This window comes from Bos grunniens, chromosome 22, assembly GCF_055505025.1.
Source record: "Bos grunniens cultivar Pamir isolate PY7600 chromosome 22, Bosgru_T2T1.0, whole genome shotgun sequence".
NCBI lineage: Eukaryota > Metazoa > Chordata > Mammalia > Artiodactyla > Bovidae > Bos > Bos grunniens.
This window is the reverse complement of record NC_141186.1, coordinates 23,141,103-23,156,860: the sequence shown is the minus strand read 5'-3', so window position 1 is coordinate 23,156,860 and position 15,758 is coordinate 23,141,103. Positions and strand designations below refer to the sequence as shown.

General features: G+C 39.4%; 1 protein-coding gene across 9 annotated transcripts in view; it reads right to left on the bottom strand.

Annotated features, from left to right (window-relative positions):
* The window catches only part of CRBN (cereblon), a 407,739-nt gene that overhangs the window by 284,003 nt on the left and 107,978 nt on the right, over nt 1–15,758 (bottom strand). The window contains exon 2 of one of the 9 annotated variants that reach the window (XM_086366670.1): nt 4,439–4,497. The exons of 7 other annotated variants lie outside the window; for them this stretch is intronic. The gene's annotated coding sequence lies outside the window, so the exon portion shown is untranslated. Of the gene's footprint in view, nt 1–4,422; nt 4,498–15,758 lie in introns of all 9 variants that reach the window. One more of the 9 variants, XM_086366663.1, reaches the window with a different exon arrangement.

The window sequence follows — 15,758 nt, the reverse complement described above, 5'->3', positions numbered from 1 at the left end:
ATTATTTCATGCAGATAGTAGCTTAGAACCCTTTTGGATCACTGTAACTTAATATAAGCAGCCCTTTTCTGCTGGGCATTTGGGTTGTTTCTAAGGTCTGCGCTACTATAAAACAATGAGCTGACAACCACTATATTATTAAAATACATATACATATCTTAATGCATTTATTAGAAAATTTCCTTAAATATTAAACACACACTGTTGTAAAATTCTAGAAGCAGCATCTTAAAAGATAAGCATGTGTAAAACTGTAGCAGATATTAACAGAGCTCTCCAAGAAGTTTATAAACTACTACACACTCACCAAGATCATAGAAGACGACCTGTTCTCTCACTATTAAAATCTCTAGGCTAGTGGTTCTCAAAATATGGCTTAGGAACCATCTGTCTTAAGATAGTGATACAGGTACTGCCAGCCAACTATTAATAGATAGTAACTGAAATGGGTTGAGTCTAAGAATCTCTATTTTTAGGTTTTAGAAATATCATCCTGGCCATATAATTATAAAGGTATTTATTGAACAGAATGGTTAAAGACATTTTCTCATCTTCTAAAAGATATTTATCTTTTTCTCTTTTCATATATTTATTGGTTATTTCTCTTCTATCTCAACTGTCAGCCTATCTATTTTGTCCATTTTTCATTTGGAATGGAGTTTCATTTTCATTGATTGACATATAGCCTTATTATATATTAAAGATACTAACTTTCTCTTAGTCATGTATCTCATAAATACACTTTCATTACTTTACTATGTAATGAGATTTTTTTTTTTACCATGTAATACTTTACAGTTTTTATGCAGTCAAATCATGCAATCTTTTGACTCTCAGCCTTCCTCCCCACCCAATGTTAAAAATATTTTCTTAGATTATCTACTGCTACCTAAATTTCTTAACCAACCTAAGCCTTTTTTTTCGTACATACACATGACCTTTGAACAACCAATGGGATGATTTGATACATTCATAATTTATGGTCCGCCTCCTGTATCCTTAGTTCCCACCCACTGGCAGATTCAACAAACCACATAGCATATAGTAGGGAACTATTTACTACTGAAAAATATCTGCATGTTTAGTGGACCCATGCAGGTGAATCCCACTTTGTTCAAGGGTCAACTATATTTTTAAAATAAAAAGCTACTTTTCTGAATATTATTTACCAAATAATCTCCAAATACTGCCTTATCTGAACACTAAATGCTGGGATTTGGATGTCACTTGATTATTTTCCTTGTCTGTATAATTTTTTTTTTTTTTAATCTCAGAATTCAGAAATTCTACTAGAATTAGAATAAATTTATTTACTGCTTGGAAAGCTTGGTCAATATTTTAAAAATAGTTTCCTGTCCTTTTTTAAAAGCAGATATATTATTTATTATTTTTTTAAAAAAACAACAGTTGTTTCATATACTCTGTTCTCTTCATAATTTCTATTATATAGAAGAAAGTTGATGTTATGAGGCTTTCCTCCATGTCTATTCCATTTCTAAAAGTCTGCAAAAACACTTTCAGTCATTAACAGAAGTTTTAGCAGATATATGACTATATAGCTATGTTATTATCTATACTCATACAAAAGGGGAAATATAATTCAGTATTTTTCTTCAGCCAGGAAGTAAAATATGGGCATGATATAATGACAAAGTCAATACATATTCTTACTTTAAAGCTAAGAATGAGCACCAAGTGAGCATCAGGGATTTCTCTGAGTTAAAGAAACAACGGCTGTGGTGGTCTGGGAAGCCTCTGACTGACTGGGCCTGGCAGCTAAAATAGATGCAGGAGTAAAGGGGCTTTGCAAGGAAAGAGGGAGAAAACTTGGAAATGCAGCCTTGAAAATCACTAAGATATCGCAGACATGACCTTCAACTGCCCACAGGGTTTCTTCTCCTATAAGCTTTGACATTATATGGTTCGTCATTTTATTTTTATTTCTACCTCAGGCAAAGAAAATTTCTCTTAGCAATTTTTGTTTTCTAAAATTTTACACCATTTTAGGCCTTTTACCAAAAAAAGGTAAAATGGAAGAAAAAACATTATATCCTAAGATGTCTTTTTGATATCAATAAAAGAAAATAAAAATGAAAGTAAAGATTTTATTTGGTTTTATTCATGTTTCATGTATTTCACTTATTTTTTGCAATAATATTCTAAAACTGTTTATGCATCTTCCTTTGTTTGAAATACCAAATCTCTTACATTTGAGTAATAAATGGCTTTTCTTCTGTGTAAAAATTATTTAAAAATCAAGTGATGCCTTTAATCAAGATAAAAAATCATATATTTTTTTAAATTTTATTTTATTTTTAAACTTTACTACTGTATTAGTTTTGCCAAATATCGAAATGAATCCGCCACAGGTATACCTGTGTTCCCCATCCTGAACCCTCCTCCCTCCTCCCTCCCCATACCCTCCCTCTGGGTCGTCCCAGTGCACCAGCCCCAAGCATCCAGCATCGTGCATCGAACCTGGACTGGCGACTCATTTCATACATGATATTATACATGTTTCAATGCCATTCTCCCAAATCTCCCCACCCTCTCCCTCTCCCACAGAGTCCATAAGACTGATCTATACATCAATGTCTCTTTTGCTGTCTCGTACACAGGGTTATTGTTACCATCTTTCTAAATTCCATATACATGCATTAGTATACTGTATTGGTGTTTTTCTTTCTGGCTTACTTCACTCTGTATAATAGGTTCCAGTTTCATCCATCTCATTAGAACTGATTCAAACGTATTCTTTTTAATGGCTGAGTAATACCCCATTGTGTATATGTACCACAGCTTTCTTATCCATTCATCTGCTGATGGGCATCTAGGTTGCTTCCTCATCTGTATGTATTAGAATTCTAATGTACAGTCAAGTGACAAAAATTCAATGCTAAATAACATAATATGTAGTAATTTGTTGGTTTCTACTCCCAAAGTTCTAGAACGATGAGATGAAAACAAGGATAAGGGATGAAAACAAGGACTGAACCACAGCTGGCACCCTTTCTTATCTTCTATTTATGTCTTTCAGCATTTTCGGCTTACTCTCTCAGTCTGTATACAGGCTCCCTCACATGAAAGTAAATCTTAATCTCTAACCAGGCAGAGAAGAAAAAGATTCTTCCTGACGTTCCTTTCACAAGGGAAATGAGGAGGGATTCTGATTGCCCCAAGTGGGTCACATGTCTATCTTTAAGCCAATCACTATTCTCTGTGACATGGGCACAACAGATTTTATTTTCCATGGGATTTTTACATTTATCTGATTCTACCAGACGTGTTGAAACATGCTCTTAGGTAGGTTTGTATTCAGATGTGGAAAGCCTTGAATGAATATCCTATTTTGTAAATCATAGGAATATTTCTGGAAAAGCTCTTTGCAAAAAATTATGCATCAAAGTATTTTACATTTGCACTAAAGAGCTGGTTCCTTGATAGTTATTCAAGTTCTTCCCCTATGAAACACTGACCCAAATTCTTTATGGAGCTAAGTGTCTTTAATTGGCATGTCTCCCAGGTTACCAACCTGAGAATCAGCCTAACAAAATAGTTTCTTAAATTAACTAAATGTGTCCCATAGCAATTTTGACTTGGCAGAAATGAAACCACTTTGAATCTAAAGGTGATGTTCAAATAGCCATAGTTAAAATTTTATAAGTTAGAAAAAACAAATTTCTTAAATACACTTTGCCAAGGTGATACTTTGTAGGATTATTTCAAAATCAAAGACTGAGGTTTTTTTTTTTTTTCCTCTGTCTCTCACAGGAAGCTGGGACTCTCTCTGTTGGCACTATCTAAGATTTTTACAAGCAGGTAGTCAATGCTGTGACTAGGCCTTTGATCGACATCGCCTGTCTGCCAGGCTGTGTTCATCAAGAACACATTTCTCTGGGTGTAAGGCCAAATCAGTAATGCAGGCATCTAGTAAAAAATAATATTCCCCAGTTGGTCTTACATTTCTGGGCTCAGAAAAGCCTTTAGGGCTATTTCTGGCCTCTGTCCAGCAACCAGACTGGAGACAGTCAGAACTAACTATGTTGTGGGGGGTGCCCTTGCACAAGGGAAGTCCTTGAGTGAGAAGACTTGCCTTTGTCTGTATCATCTTTCCTTTGTCTCAGTGCATTTGGGAACCAAAATGATTATTTCAGTTATTCTCAGAAATGTGTTCAAAGGATGTGTTACTATCTAAAGGAAAGGTTGAGAAATGATCACTACTGTGTCTGACAAACAAGAGAGAATGTAAGTTATTTGACGTGTTGTAGCTTCAAATTGACAATTTCATACATGAAAAAAGCTAGTGGGAATAAAGAGCCAATCAGGTAGAAGATGACATACACAGGCTTATAAAGTAGTGTCATATTCAAGATATAGGGGGAAAAACCCACTAAATTCTAAAAAGGTAGGTAACTTGCTCACCATATTTGAATAGTACCTGGGGAACTTCTGCTTTCACTCAATATGGAATAGCAGGTACTGGATATACTCTCCTGCCTGAAACGATCAAAAAGTAGACAAAACATAGAAAAGTGGTTTTCAAGATCCTGGACATCAGGCAATGAAGGACAAAGATCTCTGAAAGACAGGAAACAAATGAGGTGGGTCCTAAGAGTATGCCAGCCCATCTGCCCAGGACAGTTTTCAGGTTATGACACAGGAGGGGACACAGGCAGAGTCTGGTGGACATCCTGGGTGAATTCAGGATAGACCACTGGACAGAAACCGAAGAGAGCTGCACAGAGACAACGCCAGGAAACTCGTGAGTATTCAGCGGAATAGTCATCCGGGCATGTGTGAGAGAACTGCCTATCCGAGACTTTTGGAAAGAACCACCCAATGAAGAGAGAGGGACAAATGTTCAGTGCTCATAAGGAGCTGGGGATAGTGAAAGTTTCCATTCATCACAATGGTTACTCCCATATTAGTGAAATGTTTGTGCCACAGAATGGGGCAATTTAAACACAGGAATACTTTATTAAGGGCTTCCCAGGTGGCTCAGTGGTAAAGTACCCGCTTGCCTATGCAGGCGATGTGGGTTCAATCCCTGGGTGGGAAAGATCCCCCGGAGAAGGAAATGACAACCCACTCCAGTATTCTTGCCTGGAAAAATCCATGATCAGGGGAGCCTGATGGGCTAGAGTCCATAGGGTCGCAAAAGAGTTGGACACAATTGAGCGACTAAACAAGAATACTTTGTAATATTGCATATAAAGGCCAGATCCTAAAGACAAATGTCACATACCCTTTTCACAAATGGCATCAGAAAATGCAAACAGGCCTGTATATGCAGTCAGGAGAGAAGGGATTACTTTTACAGGTCATGTAGTGGATAATCTTCTCACTCCAGTCTTAGAACTTTACAGGGAAGGTAAGAGGCTTGGCCAATAAATGTTAGTAGAATCTAGCATTTTGACTCTAAATTCAATCACTTTTTCTTTACTCAATGTTGTTTCTTCCCACCACTATGACCTGGGTTAAGGCAACACAATACTATATACAGCGTTTCTTCTCATTTAAGCATTAGACCACTTCAAGTGCTATTAGAGAAATGGGGAGATTGTTTTGTGGACTTTTGTGTCAAGGCCACAGTCAAAGTTTTAGAATATAGACAAATCTACACTGTTGCAGAAGCCACCAGTGAGTGCCAGGGCCCATCTGCCGCAGTCAATAGCCTAGCTTTGTTTAAACCCTTATGGTCAGGTGGACCTGTATCAGTAGGTTCTGGTCAGTAGAATGCTTGTCCCTTTCAGGCATGGACCATTGTATGTCTCTCTGCATAAAGTTTTTCTTTCTTCATCTTCCTCTGGCACCTTATAGCCACCTGTGTGGGGCTGTATCACATGGAGGAAGAGCTGTTCTTGTTCAGTCGCTCAGTCATGATGGTCGAATGACATCACCAACTCAATCAATATGAGTTTGAGCAAACTCAGGACACAATTTAGAGCCCCAGTGGTTAATATCCAGCTTTTTGTTGCTGTTGTTGTTAAGTCACTCAGTTATGTCTGACTCTTTGTGATCCCATGGACTGCAGCACGCCAGGTTTCCCTGTCCTTCAGCATCTCCCGATCTTTGCTAAACTCATGTCCACTGAGTCGGTGATGCCATCCAACCATCTCATCCTCTGTCATCCCCTTCTTTTCCTGCCTTCAACCTTTCCCAGCATCAGGGTCTTTTCCAATGAGTCAGCTCTTCGCATGAGGTGGCCAAAGTATTGAAGCTTCAGCTTCAGCAGCAGTCCTTCGAATGAATATTCAGGGTTGATTTCCTCTAGGATTGACTGGTTTGATCTCCTTGCTGTCCAAGGGACTCTCAAGAGTCTTCTCCAGCACCACAGTTCGAAGGCATCAATTCTTTGGCATTCAGCCTTTTTTACCGTCCAGCTTTCACATTTGTATATGACTACAGGAAAAACCATAGCTTTGAGGAAGAGCTGGGGTCCCTGAATAAATCTGTGAAATGGAGCCCTCCCCCTTCACCCTGCTAACAATGGGGGAACAGTAAATTTTCACTGTGTTAAACCACTATACCATTTTCAGATTTACTCTTATTCACAAAGCAGGAATGTTAACGTAATAGACTTCTCTGAATTAGATCAAATAGGTATCAGTTGAGAGGGCAAAATATTTTACATATTACCTAGTAAAATTAGCAAAAATGAATGATTAAGTATCAACAGAACTTGAAGGATTTTATAAGAAAATATAACAGCTGTTTTATTCTTAAAACTTGGTCTACAATTTGGGGTAGTAATTCCTATTTTATACTTTATTTTTTTTCCATATTCCAAAGGTTTAATTTATCCATGAAATCATGAGTTACTCTGAAATTTGGGTGCAGATTATCATACACACACACACACACACACACTTACACTTGAAGGGAAGCTTTCAAGTCCACCTCTGTTACTTACAGACATATGTACATAGGCCAAGCAAATATCTGACTAAAAATACTACTAAACGAACTATGGGGTCTGATGGCAAATAGATATTCAAGGCAACAAGGGGTTACAATCAGAGTGTAACCTAGTTACACTCTGAGGTGTGCCTAGTTGACCAGAAACAAATAGATTGCCAGTTCAGTTCAGTTCAGTTGCTCAGTCGTGTCCGACACTTCATGACCCCATGAACCGCAGCACGCCAGGCCTCCCTGTCCATCAGTACTCCCAGAGTTCACTCAGACTCACGTCCATCAAGTCAGTGATGCCATCCAGCCATCTCATCCTCTGTCGTCCCCTTCTGCTCCTGCCCCCAATCCCTCCCAGCATCAGAGTCTTTTCCAATGAGTCCACTCTTCGCATGAGGTGGCCAAAGTACTGGAGTTTCAGCTTCAGCATCAGTCCTTCCAAAGAAATCCTAGGGCTGATCTCCTTCAGAATGGACTGGCTGGATCTCCTTGCAGTCCAAGGGACTCTCAAGAGTCTTCTCCAACTTCTCCAGCAATGATGGGTATATTTGGGACCAGCATAGAATTGCAATTCGGGTCTCAAACAATGGCAAACCATGTGCAACTTTCCCACATGGAAAAGGGAGGAGAAGTCTTCTGTAGAAAAGAAAGGGAAGTTTGGGAGGGTAAGAGAAAATAGAGTCCGTGGCTCTTCACTGAGTCTGGGCCAGGAAAGAAGAGAAGTCTTTCTTCTTCCTCTTGGGCTCTGCAGTCTTCTCAGGGCATGAGAGCTCCCCCTTCTGGGAGTTCTCTATTTTTTTGGTGGGGGGAGAGGAACCTACTACCAAAGAGAAATATGTTCTGCCCTTTTTTTTTATTATCCATCTAAAGCTCTTGAAAAATTTATAAAACCCATAGGTCTCTTGACTTTCATTTTTCAAAAGATAATTTCTCGCTTGGAATGTGTAAGATTTGAAGCTCACACTGTGAGAAGTTCACCGAGACCATTTTTTATTGAATGCTTAGCACTTAGTGGTCCAAGACTACAGTCACTTTCTCTAAGTTAGGTAGGAATGAACTCACTCACAACTCGGAGAGTCAAATAAGGGTTTAAAGGGTAAATTTTTGCTTCGAATATGTGTTTTTCAATGAATTACCCACATAAAGGAAACTTTCTTTATGACACTAACTCTGTAGTTAGTGTTATAGTGGCAGAGAGGTCCTTCCACTCCAATTCCCCTTTCTCCTCTCAAGGTTAAGTATAAAATGGGAAGCAAATACTGCTTCACTATAGCAGCTCCAGAATTTCTATCGAAGAGGGTATGATGGCTGGAGTCTAATTGGAAAGGAGGTTAGGAAATTCCAACAGTGTTTGCATCAGAACGATGCTATTTTTTATACTGATATGTAGTTGATTTACAATATTATGTTAGTTTCAGGTGTACAACATCATGATTCAATATTTTTATAGATGATATTCCATTTAAAGTTATTATAAAATACTGACTATATTTCTTAGGATCTATAATTGTACCTTATTTATAAGGTTTCTATTTTTGCTTTGAAATTGAAGGAAATGTAAAAAACAGCAAAATTGACTAAAGATACTTTTAGTGTTAAACATAGTACTGAGAAAATATCAACTATTATTAAATATATGTTTCTCTGAGATGGTATGAGGGAGCTTGATATTTTAAGGGAGAGGTGAAAAGACTCCACAGCTGCTGTTATAGAAATATTTATTCAGCACAAGCCATGTACTAAGCATGGCTCTAGGCACTAGAGAAAAGAGTGGTGAATATAACAAACAAAAACCATGCTCTCATGGAACTTACATACTGTTGGACACATGAAAATTACCTAAAATATATAATATGCAATACAAGAAATATATATTTTCATATATATGTACATATATAGGTATGTATAATGTTTTACACATATATATGTGTATGTGTGTGTATAATGTCTAGAATCCTATAAGAAAAGTGAAGAAAAGGACAGGAAATGTTGAGAGTGAGGCTAGAGAAGAGACATTTTAGAATTTTAGATAGGTTAGCCATGATGGGCTAACCTATTTCTCCTGAAGGAGAAATTCTTTGCATGAAAAATGGCAAATGAGGCCATGCTCTAAGATCTCTAAAATGTCTCCTCTTAGTCTTCCAAGGCGATAGAAATAAAATAAAAATTAAACAAATGGTACCTGATCAACTTATAAGCTTTTGTACAGCAAAGGAAACCATAAACAGAATTAAAGACAACCTACAGACTGGGTGAAAATATTTGCAAATGATATGATCTACAAAGCCTTCATTTCCAAGACAAATGAACAGCTCCTACAATTAAATAACAACAACAAAAAGCAAACAACCTAGTCAAAAAACGGGAAGAAGACCTAAATAGACATTTGTCCAAAGACGACATACAGATGGCCAATAGGCGCACAAAAGGATGCTCAATCACTAACCATTAGAGAAATATAAATCAGAACTACAGTGATGTACCACCTCACATGGGCCAGAATGGCCATTAAAAAGTCTACGGACAATAAATGCTGGAGAGTGCATGGAAAAAAAGGAAATGTCTTACAACTGTGTTGGTGGGAATGTAACTTGGTGCATCCAGAATGGAAAACAGTATGGAGGTTCCTCAGAAATCTAAAAAGAGAGTTGCCATATGATCCAGCAACCCCACTCCTGGGTATATATCCAGAAGAGAAAAGACTCTACTTTCAAATGATCAGATTAGATCAGATCAGTCGCTCAGTCGTGTCTGACTCTTTGCGACCCCATGAATCACAGCACGCCAGGCCTCCCTGTCCATCACCAACTCCCAGAGTTCACTCAGACTCACGTCCATCGAGTCAGTGATGCCATCCAGCCATCTCATCCTCTGTCGTCCCCTTCTCCTCTTGCCCCCAATCCCTCCCAGCATCAGAGTCTTTTCCAATGAGTCAACTCTTCGCATGAGGTGGCCAAAGTACTGGAGTTTCAGCTTTAGCATCAGTACTTCCAAAGAAATCCCAGGGCTGATCTCCTTCAGAATGGACTGGTTGGATATCCTTGCAGTCCAAGGGACTCTCAAGAGTCTTCTCCAACACTGCAGTTCAAAAGCATCAGTTCTTCGGTGCTCAGCCTTCTTCACAGTCCAACTCTCACATCCATACGTGACCACAGGAAAAACCATAGCCTTGACTAGACGGGCCTTTGTTGGCAAAGTAATATCTCTGCTTTTGAATATGCTATCTAGGTTGGTCATAACCTTCCTTCCAGGGAGTAAGCGTCTTTTAATTTCATGGCTGCGGTCAACATCTGTAGTGATTTTGGAGCCCAGAAAAATAAAGTCTGACACTGTTTCCACTGTTTCCCATCTATTTCCCATGAAGTGATGGGACCAGATGCCATGATCTTCGTTTTCTGAATGTTGAGCTTTAAGCCAACTTTTTCACTCTCCACTTTCACTTTCATCAAGAGGCTTTTTGAGTTCCTCTTCACTTTCTGCCATAAGGGTGGTGTCATCTGCATATCTGAGGTTATTGATATTTCTCCCGGCAATCTTGATTCCAGCTTGTGCTTCTTCCAGTCCAACGTTTCTCATGATGTACTCTGCATATAAGTTAAATAAGCAGGGTGACAATATACAGCCTTGACGTACTCCTTTTCCTATTTGGAACCAGTCTGTTGTTCCATGTCCAGTTCTAACTGTTGCTTCCTGACCTGCATACAAATTTCTCAAGAGGCAGATCAGGTGGTCTGGTATTCCCATCTCTTTCAGAATTTTCCACAGTTGATTGTGATCCACACAGTCAAAGGCTTTGGCATAGTCAATAAAGCAGAAATAGATGTTTTTTCTGGAACTCTCTTCCTTTTTCCATGATCCAGCAGATGTTGGCAATTTGATCTCTGGTTCCTCTGCCTTTTCTAAAACCAGCTTCATAATCACACTTAAAAAGGGAAGTTTCATTTAAATTGTAGAGGACACAGCACTGAAAAGTCAGTCAGACAATCTGAATTTACTCATGACTGGCTTTGTCATCTTGGACACATCATCTAACCTTTCAAAATCAGTTTTGTCAATTTCTTCCTTTATAAAATAAGTTGAATTAGATAATCTTTTAAGTGTATTCCAGTCTCTGTGAAGGTTTGTGATTCCATGAGTTCTTTTTACTGTTCTCTTTAAGGCATATTTTTTGAACTCATATTTCTAAGAGGAGACACTGCATTTATCGTTTTATTTTACTGAAGTACAATTGATTTACAGTGTTGTGTTTAATTTCTGCTATACAGCATAGTAACTCAGTTATACATAATACTCTTTTTCATATTATTTTTCATTATAGCTTGTCATGGAATGTTGAACATACTTCCCTGTGCTGTACAGCAGGACCTTGTTGTTAATCCATTCAATGGGTACTAGTTTGCATCTGCTAATCCCAGACTCCCAATTCTTCCCTCCCCTACCCAACCTTGGCGACCACAAGTCTGTTTTCTCTATCTGTGAGTTTTATTTTGTAGATATGTTCTTTCGTGTTGTGTTTTAGATTCACATATAAATATCAATAGTATTTGTCCTTTGGACTTACTTCACTTAGTATGATCATCTTTAGGTCCCTCCACGTTGCTGCAAATGGCATTATGTCATTCTTTTTAATGGGTGAGTAACAGGTGTGTGTGTGTGTATCACCTTTTCTGTATCCATTTATGTCAATGGTAATTTAGGTTGTTGCCATGTCTTGGCTATTGTAAATAGTGCTGCTCTGAACCTTGGGTGATTGCTGGGAGAAATATCAATAACCTCAGATATGCAGATGACACCACCCTTATGGCAGAAAGTGAAGAGGAACTCAAAAGCCTCTTGATGAAAGTGAAAGTGGAGAGTGAAAAAGTTGGCTTAAAGCTCAACATTCAGAAAACAAAGATCATGGCATCTGGTCCCATCACTTCATGGGGACTAGATGGGGAAACAGTGGAAACAGTGTCAGACTTTATTTTGGGGGGCTCCAAAATCACTGCAGATGGTGACGCAGCCATGAAATTAAAAGACGCTTACTCCTTGGAAGGAAAGTTATGACCAACCTAGATAGCATATTCAAAAGCAGAGACATTACTTTGCCAACAAAGGTCCGTCTAGTCAAGGCTATGGTTTTTCCTGTGGTCATGTATGGATGTGAGAGTTGGACTGTGAAGAAGGCTGAGCACCGAAGAACTGATGCTTTTGAACTGTGGTGTTGGAGAAGACTCTTGAGAGTCCCTTGGACTGCAAGGAGATCCAACCAGTCCATTCTGAAGGAGATCAGACCTAGGATTTCTTTGCTAGGAATGATGCTAAAGCTGAAACTCCAGTACTTTGGCCACCTCATGCGAAGAGTGGACTCATTGGAAAAGACTCTGATGCTGGGAGGGATTGGGGGCAAGAGGAGAAGGGGACGACAGGATGAGATGGCTGGATGGCATCACTGACTTGATGGACATGAGTCTGAGTGAACTCTGGGAGTTGGTGATGGACAGGTAGGCCTGGCGTGCTGTGATTCATGGGGTCGCAAAGAGTCGGACACAACTGAGCGACTGATCTGATCTGATCTGATATTTTAGATTATTTTCTAGAAGGAATTGGTGCTTTAAAACAACATAAATGGCTATTGGCAATATAATATAGTAGAAAGCCTTTGTCTGGGCCCTCAGTTTAGATCTTGATTCTAAAGGAATGACCTTGCTAACCAGACAGATTTGGGATTTTGTTACTTTCCTCCTGGGTTTGCTGAAGAGATTAAATGTATAGTGCTTAGCACATAGTAAGAATTCATGAACTATAATTATGATGAGAGTGTCAGAAGTCACCTATGTATAGAGGATTATCAGATTACGTTTGAGTGCTGCAAACCAAAACATTGCTCATCCCAGTACATTAATATTCACGGTGCCTTCCAAAGGATCTGTGCAAACTGTTCATCTGTCTTCAGAATACATGGGAAGATAAGGCACACCAGTCGTGCTAAGAGCACTGGAGGGCTTTTCTCTGCAGGTGGTCAAGCTGTGTTGCAAAAATAAAATCCATAACAAATCAACTCTGAGTGAAAGTACACACCCATCTCATCTTGTCCTGTCAGATGGAGTGCAAGACTGCGTCTCAGAGTAGAAGCAGTGAAGCTCCACAAACACCAGGACGTTTCCAAGACAACGATGTGTGAAATGATGGTGAGGCCTGCAGTCACCAGACTGATGAAGCAAATGTTTTAATACAGGAACCTATTACGACTTATGAGCGAGCTGCGAGTTCTTTCCATCTAAATGCAGGACAAACAGTATCACATTTTGGAGGACAACAGTGTGTGAAATGATAGTCCCTGTTGAAATAGCTGGAGTGCAGAAGCAAATGCGTTAAGGTAAAAAGCTTATTACGGACTCAGGAGCTGTAAGCTCTGCTTCCCTCGGGCAAAAGCCTGCAGATCTCTGGAACCCGCAGGCTAATTCCTGCCATCAGGAGTTTGAGAGCATAACACGTGTGCAGGGATTCAGTGAGGTGTGAGGGCCCCTTGTCCCACAGATGCAGACTGTTCCTCCTGTTAGCCTTGTGCTCACCCCCATGGGGCTCCGTGAATAACTGCTTGAGTGATAATCCTCAGCCATGCGCTCAGAAAGTGTTACGAACGCTGGTTTCTCAGAAAAATGTCTTCTGCGTGCATGTGCAATGGTGCTTAAAATTTCAACATGCCAACTCCTCTTGAGGCACTTCGCCACTTGGAATATTAAATACACCTCATCAGAGGAGTCAGGCATTAGGCTACTTTTCACACAATGTGAATTAACCCACCAACCTATGGTCATTCACACTTGAGGGATACACTCATAGCAATAAACCTGCTTTACAGAGGTTCGTTGTGCATGCAAATATACTCTGGAGAGTGCTTTGAGACGGGCCCTCAATATCAGTTAAAGAGGGGTGAACAGGAAAAAGATGAGAGAAAGTACCTTGGAAAGTGGTTGTTTTCCTAGAACCAATTCTTCCCTTTTATTTGGAACATATTACATTTAAGACTCCTTTTCATTTCAAAGATATTAAAATTAGAAATGATATCATTTCTAAAGTTTTTCCTAGAAAAGGACAGAAGTACTTGTAAGATGGGTTTTATTAGATCAAAACTCACTTTCTTTGCTTTAAAAAACATTGTATAAAGACTTCTTACAGAGTATAGAGGACAAGATCAAAGTTACGTCTCACTTTGGCTCAATTTAAGGCTTTTCACATCCTCAGAAGCTCCGGATGTTCCATAGTCCTGACTTGGAGGAGTTGCATTCAAGTTAGAAGTCAGCTGTGCTCACTGTAATACTCTATCTCAGACTAATGAAAAGAAAGTTTGAAATCTGACCAAAATTCAATTCTACAATTATGGCAGAACATGAGGACAAAACACTAAAAGATGGGAGAAGATGAATTTTCTCCAAATGATTCATGTGTAAAATTGAGATTTTTTTTGACAGATGGGATTATGTGGCTTATTGTCAGAAACCATTAAGTCTACTGGGGGCTCCCGTGGTATCCTCAACATTACAGAAAAACACAGCAAATGAGAAATAATCTCCAACTTTAAGATGTTAACAAAATTCTTCAAGAGACAGAAATTAAACATAGGAAACATAATAAACCGTGTTACTAAGCACTGAATTTGTTAACTAACTTCAGCTGCTGAAACAATCTTCCAGCTATAAGTGGTTGGAGTGGTGTGGAAAGACCTGGGGATAGAATCCAGGAAGGTGCCTGGTGGACCTGGTGTCTCAAGAAAACTCTGGAAGTCAAGCAGGCCTTAGACAGAGAGGAGAGCATAAGGCATTCCTCAGTGAGAAATGAACACCATAACCATACATCTACTGATGCTCAAGAGCAACGGGTCCCACCCACCTAGCAAAGAAACACCATATGACATTACGTGAAGGACTTGGACGAGCAATGCAACATCATTTCATCTAACTGGAACGGTGGATACTGAAGAGACAGAACACAGAGATGGTTCCTTGGCAATTTCAGAGATAGCAGATCACATAAATGAAGGAAGCAGGTTATATCTGAGAAAATACAGAGGGCTGAGGACTGTTGGAAACTGTAAGCCTGGCCTAAAGGCATTCAAATAAAAACATAAAAGCATTTTACAGGCGATGTAGCTGTAGGCTTACAGCCAAACTGCAACAATATCCTAACTCCTCCAGGCCGAGCTTCACCTTACACCGGATTTTCACACACTCAGCATCGACAGCACTCTTTTCTTGAAGACTCAACTCGGGATTTTCAGCGACCCTCTGCCCCACTTACTTCTCTAGATAGCACTCCTGTTTCTCCACTTCATCCATTCATATGAATGCTAAAGCCTTTTGTTCCCTGAAATGACCTTGAACTCCCCTACCTCTTCCATTCACTTTCTTCCCTCTATCTCAACTGTCCTTCCCATCAAAGGTCTTCTCATTCTTAAAACATGTATTAATTATGACTCAGTTATGAGTCAACCAACCCAACCCAATCAGCTTAAGTGAAATATAGGGCTATCCTGACTCAGTTCATGTGAAGACTGATCTGCTCTTTATCTCCAGGCTTTTGCAGCTCTGTTTCCTTTCCTATACTCATGTGGACTGGCCTCATTCTGTTCTTTTGTGGCCATTCTACTTTGCATATAAGGGTGTGCTGGGCAGTAAAGGGGAGTGTGGAAAACAAAGCAGACCCAAGCTTGTATCATCCAACTTAGTGACCCTGGAAAACAGGGTGCTTTCAGCATGTAGAAATAAGTGTGTCAGAAGAGAACTCTGATTGGCCTGACTTGCATAGTAACCTGTGTGTCATTAGCACAGCTCACTATGATAGGCCAGGCATGGGCCACATGGTTC